Raw genomic sequence first — 11,171 nt, forward strand, 5'->3', positions numbered from 1 at the left:
GAAACTCCCTCTCAAAAAAGAAAAAAAAAAGAAAAAAGAAAATAGAAGGAACGAGTTCAAGAGATCTATTGTATGACATGGTGACTATAGTTAACAGCACAATATTGTGTACTTAAAAATATATTTTTAAGTGTTTGCACCAAAAGGAAATGATAAGTATGTGAGGTATTGTGTATGTTAATTAGCTTAACCCAGCCATGTTCCATGAGTGACTTAGGAGTAAAATTTGTATTTTTCTCTCATGTCATCAATCCATGTATATTTCTGAGCTCTGTCAGAATCTGTGTCAGGATAAGAAAGAGATACATGCAGGTCAAAGAATCAAGTATCCGTAGATGAAGTATATATATTTCTATCATATTTCCATGCTTAATTGAGAACTCATGTAGCAAAAGACATAGTTTTCAAATTTTCTGTAATCATCAACCTCTTATTTTTCATAGATTTTACAAATTTCTTAACTTGCTGAAAAGTGTCAGGTAAACTATCTTCAAACCAAGTTTGCTCCTACATGTGAGTGTGTGTTTTTATAGAATTTTTTTGGGGGAGGGGAGAGGATAATTTTAGTTCTTACAATTAGATTATCGTGATGTAAGGACCGAGCGGCATCACCTCCCATTGTAGGAAAGGAAGCAGTCTCCTCAGTTATGCTTCTAATGATTTATAAAATGTTGGACTTCTCCCCCTACAATGTATTAGGCTACCATACGGTATTTATTACCATTCCATGTGAATGGTGTATGTGTGTGCTTCCGTCCAAGTTCACTGACAGCCCCATCTGTCATAAAATATGAATTTTAACTTTTCTAGTGATGTGGATATCCCAGAGCCTGAGCTATAAGCACAGGGAGCGTCTGCAGAATGGCCTGAGTGAGGTGCTGCTGGTAGAAAGTCACGTACAGGTGGCCCTAGTGGAGCAAGAGGCACCACAGGGGCTTTTCTCTGGGTACAGCTATATCCCTGGCCTTAATCCCAGCTGGTGTCACCCTCTGCCCCTCCCCCACCACGCTTCCTAATGTACAACACAATACACACACAAAGCCCCTGCATTTCTTACCACTGGTGAGGGTGTGATATTAAGTGTCAGGTTTCACTGGGGCTCACACAACACTCTTACCAGTTGATGTGCATGTCTGCAGTAAACAGAATACTTGATTGCAATACAAATCCTCTCAAGTTCCAGCAAAGCCAGAACTAAAAGGGTGCTCTGGAGGATCTGTAGGTCAAGTGCCCTGTTAGCCACAGCTGCAAAGCAATTTTGAGAAACACAGAGAACCCAGGATTGCTTGGAATTAGAAGAAATCAATGAACGTTGATTTCAGGTACATAAGTACTGTGTTTAAGGTAGTTCCATTCATTAGACGCTTTAGTAATTTATAGATACTTGAGAAATATTTGCTTATTAGCTGTGTTATCTGAAAACTATTTTTAATCATATTTCCTTCTGCACCATGCCTTTAAAAGTGATAAGTAAAATATAAGAAAGCGCATGTTGGTGATTTATCACTACTTTTTTTCGTAACTGTCAGACCTAAACATAATTTCTAGAGAATTAAAATACTTTAATGACTTTGAAATATTTAGAAAAGTAATTTCATCCAACAATAGGGTGGACAACTAAGTTACAACAAGTTGTCTTAAATGCTGTGTATTTTAAAAAGTATAAATTATAAATAGAAAATATAGAAATAAAGAGACATGAAAAAGGCACTATATAGATTCACCAAAATAATTAGGACTTTTGTGCAGAATTCAGAAAATGTAATTCAATATGTAACTTGGGAAAATAATAAGAATACGTCAACATTATTTAAACATAAAAGATTAAGAAAGCTAATGAGACTTGAAAACCATGTTTAAAATATTATCTTCATCATTGTAGCTTAAATGTGTGAGTTGATATCTTTTCTGTCTCAAATGCACCTCACATTTTATCTACGTAAAACCACAGGCACGGATTTAAAGCCAATAACTTCCAGATTTCTAGTGGCAGAGGAATACCCGCCGTTCATTGAAGCTGCATATACCAGAAAGCTAGGATTAATGTTACCAGAAAGGGGTCCCCATCCAGACCCCAAAAGAGGGTTTTCGAATCTCATGCAGGAAAGGATTTGGAGGGAGTCTGCCCAGTAAGGTGAAAGCAAGTTTATTAGAGAGGTCAGGAAACAAAAGGAGGGCTACCTCGTAGACAGAAAAGCCCCGAGGGCTGCTTGTTGGCAATGTCTGTGGTTATTTCTTGTTCATATGCTAAACAAGGGGTGGAATATTCATGAGTTGTCTGGGAAAGGGGCCAGCAGTTCCCAAAAACTGAGGGTTTCTCCCCTATTTAGACCATGTAAGGTAAATTCCAGAGGCGTTTGTAAACTTTCATGGCACTGTTGGGAGTGTCTTCAGCAGCCAATGCATTATAATTAGCTTTTAACTAACAGTGAGGATGACCAGAGGTCACTTTCTTCACCATCTTGGTTTTGGTGGCTTTTGGCCAGCTTCTTTGCCACATCCTGTTTATCAGCAGGGGTTTTATGACCTGTATCTTGTGAGACCAGGCCTGCCAACCTCCGTCCTGTGGCTAAGAACACCTAACCTCCTGGGAATGGAATGCAAGCCCCATCCTCATCTTATCTAGCTGGTATTCAACATGAAGTCACTCTGGCTCAAATGTCTTTATCATCAATATCTTAAAATTTCCTGTTTTAATGACCTTCCCACATCTTCATCTTGAATTCTAATGACTTTCTTGCATCGATATTTTTAAATTCCCTTTTCACCATCCCTCATGTCTTCTTCATCTCCAAATCCTATTGATTTCACCTAAATATTTTTAAGATCTACCCAAATTATCTGGGTCTCCTCCACTCACAGTCTAGTCCACATTACAGTCACCTTGTGCCTTTTCGTTAATGTGTTTTCACTTTGTCACCCTTTCAAACAAATGACGGCCTGAAGCATTCCTTGGAAACATACACGAGATTGTGTTTCTCTTCAGTGTTTACCCAGTCAATAGATTCCTCATGCCCATAGAATGAAGACACGAAGTACAGGACCCGGCCTGCTTTCAATCTTAATTAACTCTCCATATTTATACAACCAATTTTTGATTTCTTTCTTACATACCAACCTTTCTCTCTCTCATACTCACCATGCTTACTTCCAAGCTAAAATCTGAAGACACCTCAAATATACCAAACTCTTCGAAAGCTCTGGAAGTGGGGGAGTAGGGATAGCATTGTGTTCTGATGGTCATATACATTTGTATTGGCAACTGCTATTGAAGCAGAAATATGTTAAGATTGTTATTTCATTTTCATTCCACTCCACTCATGTCATATAGAATTAGACTGGCCAGAAGCATCTTTGGAATCTTGTAAAAGGGAATTTGAGTTGGTATTATGCCATTTGACTATAATTTGGAAATATATATAGAAACTTTTTAATAAAACAAGTGAGAAATTAAAGCCTTGTAACTTGAAAGAATATGAAGATAATTTTTCAACATTTTTAGATTTATGTACTATATTACTGAAAGAAAATTTATCTAAAAACCAGTGATTTTTGAAGCACTTTTAAAAGGAGTAATTAGTTGATTAATACTATTCTGACATTAAGAGTAAAATAACTACAACAACGAAAATTCAGTTGCAATAAGTGAATTTCAGACACATGTAATGAATAAGGTTGTGCCATATAAAATATTGGAAAATATTTAAATTCATTGCTGAATTACATAAAGTACTTATGTCAATGCAGACAACATAAAACTCACCATAGGGCACCTAACACAGACATTGATGTATTGACATCTTGATGACAAGCTGGGTAATTAGTATTATCAATGCCAGAAACAGTTAGCATCAGCTACTACATAGGAAAATCGAAATTGACCTAAAATTAACCTGAAAGACACTTTGATAAATTTTCTAAACACTTCGAGGCTGAAAGAAACTCTTGTAAATTATCATATTAGAAGCAAACTGTAAGCCTGGTGCAGTGGTCACACCTATAATCTCAGCACTTTGGGAGGCCTAGGAGGGCGGATCACCTGAGGTTGGGAGTTCGAGACCAGCCTGGCCAACATAGTGAAACACCGTCTCTACAAAAAATACAAAAATTAGCCTGGTGTGGTGGTGCACGCTTGTAATCCCAGCGATTCAGGAGGCTGAGGCAGAAGAATCACTTGAACCTGGGAGGCAGAGGTTGCAATGAGCTGAGATCACACCATTGCACTCCAGCCTGGAGCAAAACTCCAGACAAGAGCAAAACTCTGTCTCAAAACAAAAACAAAAAAAAAAAACATGATTCTCTATATCCAGAGTAAAGACTGGGTTAGTTTTCTTTTATCTTTGCAGGAAATTGAACTATGGCATTGTAGCTACGTGAAAAAGAGATCAAAAAGTATGTAGTCACAAAGAAGTCAATCTGAAAAGCCTGTATGCTGTAGTGTTCCAAATATATGACATTCTAGAAAAGGCAAAACTATGTAGATGCTAGAAAGTTCAGTGAATGGGCGGGCGCAGTGGCTCACACCTGTAATCCTAGCACTTTGGGAGGCCGAGGTGAGTGGATCACTTGAGGTCAGGAGTTCAAAACCAGCCTGGCCATCATGGTGAAACCCCATCTTTAAAAAAAAAAAAGAAAGAAAGAAAGAAAGAAAGAAAGCTCAGTGGATGCCGGGGCATAGGAGAAAGAAAGATGAAAAGTTGGGGCACAGAAGTTTACATCAGTGAGACATACTGTAGATCACAGTACAATGGAGGACATGCATCATACTCAGTCAAAAGCCACAGAACGTACAACATCAAGAGAGAACTCTAATGTAAACTCTGGGCTTTAGGTGATAATGATGTATCGATGTAGATGTATCCCTTATAGCAAATGTGCCACTCTGGTGGGAGACATTGACATGGGAGAGACGGTGTAAGTGTAGGAGTAAATGGAAACTCTGATTTCCGTTCAAGTTTTCTGTGAATCTAAAACTGATCTAAAAAATAGAGTTTATTTTAAGAAAGTATACAACTGCAAAGGTGGGGGAAAAGTGGTATGGACAAATGTCAGGCCATTCATGAAAATACTATGTTATGATGTCCAATCTTGACAAGATGGAGTAGACCCATTTCTCCCTGCTTTTTCCTGGCTATGAACAGCCATAAATCCTGGAACTAATATAAGAAGAAGGCAAAGAAGTACTTCAAGGTGGAAAGAAAATGGACAATTGGTTACGGCCTATAGTACTGGATATACAACAGGACAACAGGGCAACTTACCTTCCCCAAGAAAATGTAACATGATCCAGGCCCAATGTAGCAACACAAGGTGACATAAGGAATCATATTCCTTCCCTAGATTCAATGGAAGTCTCAAAAATAGCATCAGGGCCAGGTGTGGTGGTTTATGCCTGTAATCCCAACACTTTGGGAAGCCAAGACGTGGGGATCACAAGGTCAGGAGTTCAAGACCAGCCTGACCAATGTGGTGAAACCCCATCTCTACTAAAAATACAAAAAAATATTAGCTGGGCGTGGTGGTGCATGCCTGTAATCCCAGCTACTCAGGAGGCTGAGGCAGGAGACTCACTAAAACCTGGGAGGTGGAGATTTCAGTGAGCCGAGATTGCGCCATTGCACTCCAGCCTGGGTGACAGAGACTGTCTTGAAAAAAAAAATAGCATCAGGCTGCCCTAGCCTTGAAGCACTAACAACAGGAACAGGAATGGATCAGGGGCTCATCAACAGCATGTGGGTCAGTGATGCATTCTCCATACCACCCGAGATACTCCTCTCTCGCAAGGAAGGCATGCCAGCTGGGCGGTATACACATTGGGGACGCAACATCACACATATTCCAGTGTGGGAGGCAGTCATCATTGCCCCCATCTGGCGACTCCCTTTTCCCATCTAGAAGTTCCAGATGGCCCAGCCTGCATAGACCGCCCTCTAACCCACAGGCACTACCAGCATTACCCAGTGGGTACCACAGCAGAGCCAAATAAGCCAGATGGACAAAAGGTGCTACCAAGGACCTGAAAATTAAATTTTTACTGGAACCATGACACATAGGCCAGCACCTAGAAAGACTAAACCTAAAGAGAATAAGCATGTTAAATATAAAGATTTAATAAGATACGGATTCTTCTAATAACCAAAATGTCCAGTGTGCAATTGAAAATCACCTATCACACCCAGAGACCAATACAATCACAAGTTGGGTGTGAAAAAAAAGCAAGTAAATCACACCAACGTCAAGATGAATTGGACTTGAAAACATCTGGCAACAATTTTAAAGTAGTTATTGTAAATATGTTTTAATAAGCAGATACACATTTTTTAAAACAAATAAAAAATAGAAAAAAATACTGCAAAATATACAAGTTATTAAAAATGGACATTCTTTTAAAAATTCAAGTTTACAATAACCAAAGTAAAAACTCAGATTTAATCATTAGTAGAGGTGAGATTACAGAAGTGGTGAACCTAACATCAGATCAATACAATTTACATAATCTAGACCGCAAAAAGAAAAGAGTCTGAAAAACAGTGAACAGGGTTTCAGGGATCATAATAAACATTTGTTTCATTGAGGTCTTGTAAGTTAAAGAATATGAAGCTTAGAAAATAGTTGAAGAAATAATGGCTAAAAGTTTCTCAAATTTGATGAACGCCATGGGCCTACAATTACAAGAAGCTGAAGAGATTCCAAATAGGTTAGATCTAAAGAAATCTATGCCAACACATATCATAATTAAACTTCTGAAAACTAAAAAAAGAAGAAGAAGGAAAGTATCTTGAAAGTGGCCATAAAGCAAGGACATATTACCTTTAGCACAATGTTAATTCAAATGCTGACAGATTCCTCATATAATGAAATGGGAGCTAGAAGGAAGTAAGATATCTTTTCAGTGCCGAAAGGAAAGTATTGTCAATTACAAAACCAATTCTAGCTGAAATATCACTTAAGAATAAAGACGAAATAAAGATATACTCAGATGAAGAGAAACAAACAAACCAAAATGGACCTATCCTGAAATAAGAGCTAAAGGAAATTCTTCAAACAAAAAAGAAGTGATAACATAAGTCACAGAACATTAAAATGTAAGAACGCACAATGGGAAACAGAAAACCAAACAGAAAAACCTATGCCTTATGGTGATGTAGTACAGCAGCGATCACCTTACCCTCTTATGCTAACATTTGCTAGCATAGTAGATAAATAGTTATACAACATGGTTCTTCAAAATGCTGAATGTTCTATCACAATTAACATTGTTTTGTTACAATGGCATGGAAGTAGTAGCTTCTTGGATGATTTCAGATTGTTTTTGCAATAAAGGCATTCAAAATGTTGGAAAGGCATCAAAAAAATGACCTTATTATATTTGTATTATTTTTGCTTTGTGAGTTCCCTGTTGGACAATGAGGCTTTACTTTTGACTGAAAGACGACTCACACTTATTACATTTGTAAGGTGTTTTCACTGACAGCCTGATGGTCAGTGACAACTGGTACTTTTGAAAGCATTCCCACACGAGGAGGTTCATAGGATTTCCAACACGAGATTTACCGGAAGGCTATCCCACATTCCTTAGGCATATGTTATAATACATTCATTTGGTTTGCGTGCTGTGTGTGTGCTCGAACACAAATGAGGTATAATTTCCTCTGAACACACATCTACATGAGAACAATCATGATTTCTAGCTTGCATGTGCTCTCTGGCAGACGGGAGGGTACCTTCTTCATTTTAGTGGAAGAATAAATTCTGAAAACTTCTTTTTTTTTCTCAAAGTCCTCTTACTTTAACTATGGGGTTTCCATGTAGGATAAATGTTCTCTTATTCTATTTTGAGGAGTGATTTATCATGTTCATATACTCATCAACTGTCTTTCATGGAGGGTATGTTATATAATTATATGTGTATTAACAATTAATTCTTAAATGTTTTTCAAGATATTTTTCTTTCTTTTTTTTTTTTTTTTTTTTTTTTTGAGACAGAGTCTTGCTCTGTTGCCCAGGCTGGAGTGCAGTGGTATAATCTCAACTCACTGCAACCTCCGTCTCCTGAGTTTAAGTGATTCTTCTGCCTCAGCCTCCCTAGTAGCTGGGATTACAGGTGCATGCCACCATGCTTGGCTAATTTTTGTATTTTTATTTGAGACACGGTTTCACCGCATTGTCCAGGCAAGTCTCAAACTCCTGACCTCAGGTGATCCGCCCGCCTCAGCCTCCCAATGTGTTGGGATTACACTTGTGAGCCACCACACCCTGGTTCAAAATATTTTTCATTATCTCTATTGTGAATGTAAATTTGACTTTTACCTATGGAAACAAGGCTCAGGCATCCTTGACAGTTTCCAGTTCTCTGCTCCTCCCAGTTCCTCAATGTGGTCTATCCAGATATCCGCCTTATACAACCACCTCCTGGTCACCACCTCCCTATGGGACAGCTGGATACAGCCTAACTTGACTCAGCAGTGACCCTCAGGCCTTGTGCGGGCTGCCGGAGAATGCCACTGTGACCACCTCTCAGTCACAGGGTAATTCCATGGAACTCATGTCTGTGGTCTCTAAACTACCAGTTAGAACTTCCCATGAAAAATCAGGTGTGATAGCACCCTGCACCCGTAAAAAAGCTTCAGCCCTTTTGAGGGTCCATCCCTCCCTCTTGCTCTCCACCCGCTGGTTAAGCATGCATATCCTAGATGGTTCCCACTTTCTATCAGCCTTCGGAGGCGCCCCTCTTTTCTTGAGGGCTTGTCAATAATTCTGCTTCTATTATTTAATCTATTTTGTTAAGTTGCTCCCTGTGTCTCGTATGACTGATGCAGACAAGCTAACTCCTTTCCTTGTCAGCGTTCTTCCATGGAGTGGCAGGAAAAAACCCGCACAGGTCAGGTAAGAGACCCCAGGGCTTCTGACACTAGAAACAGGTTTTTTGAAGGAGAACCACATGGTCACGTGTCAGACACTTAGGCATTTGGCTGTCTGCCAGGATGAAAAAGATCCCATGTAAGACACATTCTAAACACCCATAAGCAATGCCCCGGGCCCTGTCAGGGATAGCGTTTACAGCAACTGTCTTGAAAGAGATCTTAGGATCACACTAGGAAAAAAATAAAAAAAATTAAAAAATAAAAAGAAAATGAAAACAAAACAAATCTCTCTCCCTCTCTCAATTATGTGATTTTGAAGGCCAAGAAGTACACGATTTGCAGTGGGAAAGCCAGAAACCCAGGACAGCTGATAACACAGCTCTAGTCCAAACCCAAAAGTCTGAGGACCAGGAGAACTAAATGTGAGCCTGAATTCAAGTCTGAAAGCAAAAGAAGACTCATGTACCAGACTGAAGATAGAAAGGCAGACAGAAAAATTCTTTCTTACTCAGACTTATTTTATTTAGACCTTTAACAGCTTGAACGAGTTCTGAATACACTGAGGAGGGTAATCTGCTTGACTGAGTGTACCTATTCAAGTGCTAATCTCTCCCAGAAACACTATCACAGGCACACCCCAAAATGATGGTTAACCAATATCTGGGCACCCCATGGCTCAATGCAGTAGACCCATAAAAGCAAAACATTGCAGTGTCTTATCATATAGATTTTTTATGACTAAAGTCACTAGAGCAATTTGTTCCCAAATACAGTATTCCTCTTCTTGACCACTATTTTTATGGATGATGAATGCAACTGATTTAGAAATGTTACTCAGGTATAATTTGAACTTTTCTAAATGCTCTTTATGTCTCTAATATTCTAGGTAGCTCTGACTAGAAAAAGAACCTTTTCTCCAGGGCTCTTCTCTAAATTCCAACTGGAGAATCTCATCGGGCTTGATTATGTGCCACCGCAGAGTTCTAGTTGCCATCGTCTTCCAACATCACATATCTGAATAGAGTTTCTGAGCCAGCCCTAGCTGCTACCACAGTACCTTGGAGAACTTCACAAACACCCTTAAGGCCTGGCTTGATATCTGCAAGGATGACCAGTCTTTCTTCAGGCTCTTTTTCTGAAAAGCAGAGAAATCGAGAAAAAAATAAAAAAAAGAAAAATCACGCCCAGGCTATGCTTGCCACAAGCTATAACTCCCTCTGTTTGATATTTAATTGATGGGTTTTTCCGACGTTAAAATTGTCATTCAAAATGATCCTCTAAAGATAAATTTTCCAGTCAATGTATACACATTTCAGCAACTGCTCCAGTGTTCTAAGTATCCAGCTTTTGGAAAATGTCTAACTATTCCTCAAATCTTGAAAAAAACACATTAGTGTAAGTGTTTTAAAATGATTTTCAGAGTATGCAAAAAACAAAACTCATTTGGTCATTGAATTTCAAAATAGCGCGATAAAAATCCAACATTAGCCACTAATCAGAAACATTTTTCTTTAATTCCTTGATTTATGTTAATGAATATGAAACAAAGTATTCAAGGTTTTTTTGTGCTTTTAAATAAACTGTGCTTATACTTAGGCATCAACATATCTGGGGAAAGAAAAGGTAAAAGAAATGTTTATTTGATTCATATGATATTTAAACTATTTATTTTCAGCTTTGAGTAAACACATAATTTTTAAGTACACATTAACGCAAACTAGTTGATTTGATGAAATTGTTTTCAGCCCCTGATTGCCTATTTACTGGAATTAATTGACAGGTGTAGAATGTGAAATCAATTTTAGATAAACGTTACTGAAATATGTCGTTTTAAATATAATTTGGCTATGTAAACATAGCATGCAAGAATTTATATTGATAATACATTTTCTTATTTTGCCTCATGTCATATGATTGAAACACAAATTTAAAAGTTTTGGCTAGCCGTTGTGGCTCATGCCTTATAATCAGCCCTTCAGGAGGCTGAGGTGGGAGAAGTGCCTAAAGCCAGCAGTTTGAGACCAGCCTGGGCAACATAGGGAGACTCTCTCTTTACAAAATAAAAAATAAACAAAATCAGCCGGATGTGCTGGTGCATTGCATTGCAGTCAATCCAAGCTACTCGGGACACCCTGTCGGAAGGATGGGAGGATCGCTTGTGTCTGGGAGGTTGAGGCTGTGGTGAGCAGGGGTCACATCATTGCACCCCAGCTTGGGTGATAGAGAGAGATCCTGTCTCAAAAAAAAAAAAAAAAAAAAGTTAGCTTATTTTTGTCATAGCAAATTTTTTTCAAAATTATTCCATTG

At 38.5% G+C, this 11,171-nt stretch overlaps 1 long non-coding RNA gene across 1 annotated transcript in view; it reads right to left on the minus strand.

Moving 5' to 3' along the window:
• Positions 1-9,999, minus strand: part of LOC119466756 — a 27,719-nt gene extending 17,720 nt beyond the window's left edge. The window contains exon 1 of the long non-coding RNA XR_005195219.1: positions 9,922-9,999. This is a non-coding gene — a long non-coding RNA (uncharacterized LOC119466756). The remainder of the gene's footprint in view (positions 1-9,921) is intronic.
• Positions 10,000-11,171: the final 1,172 nt, after the last annotated feature.

Source organism: Cebus imitator, unplaced genomic scaffold (assembly GCF_001604975.1).
Source record: "Cebus imitator isolate Cc_AM_T3 unplaced genomic scaffold, Cebus_imitator-1.0 Scaffold225, whole genome shotgun sequence".
Lineage (NCBI taxonomy): Eukaryota > Metazoa > Chordata > Mammalia > Primates > Cebidae > Cebus > Cebus imitator.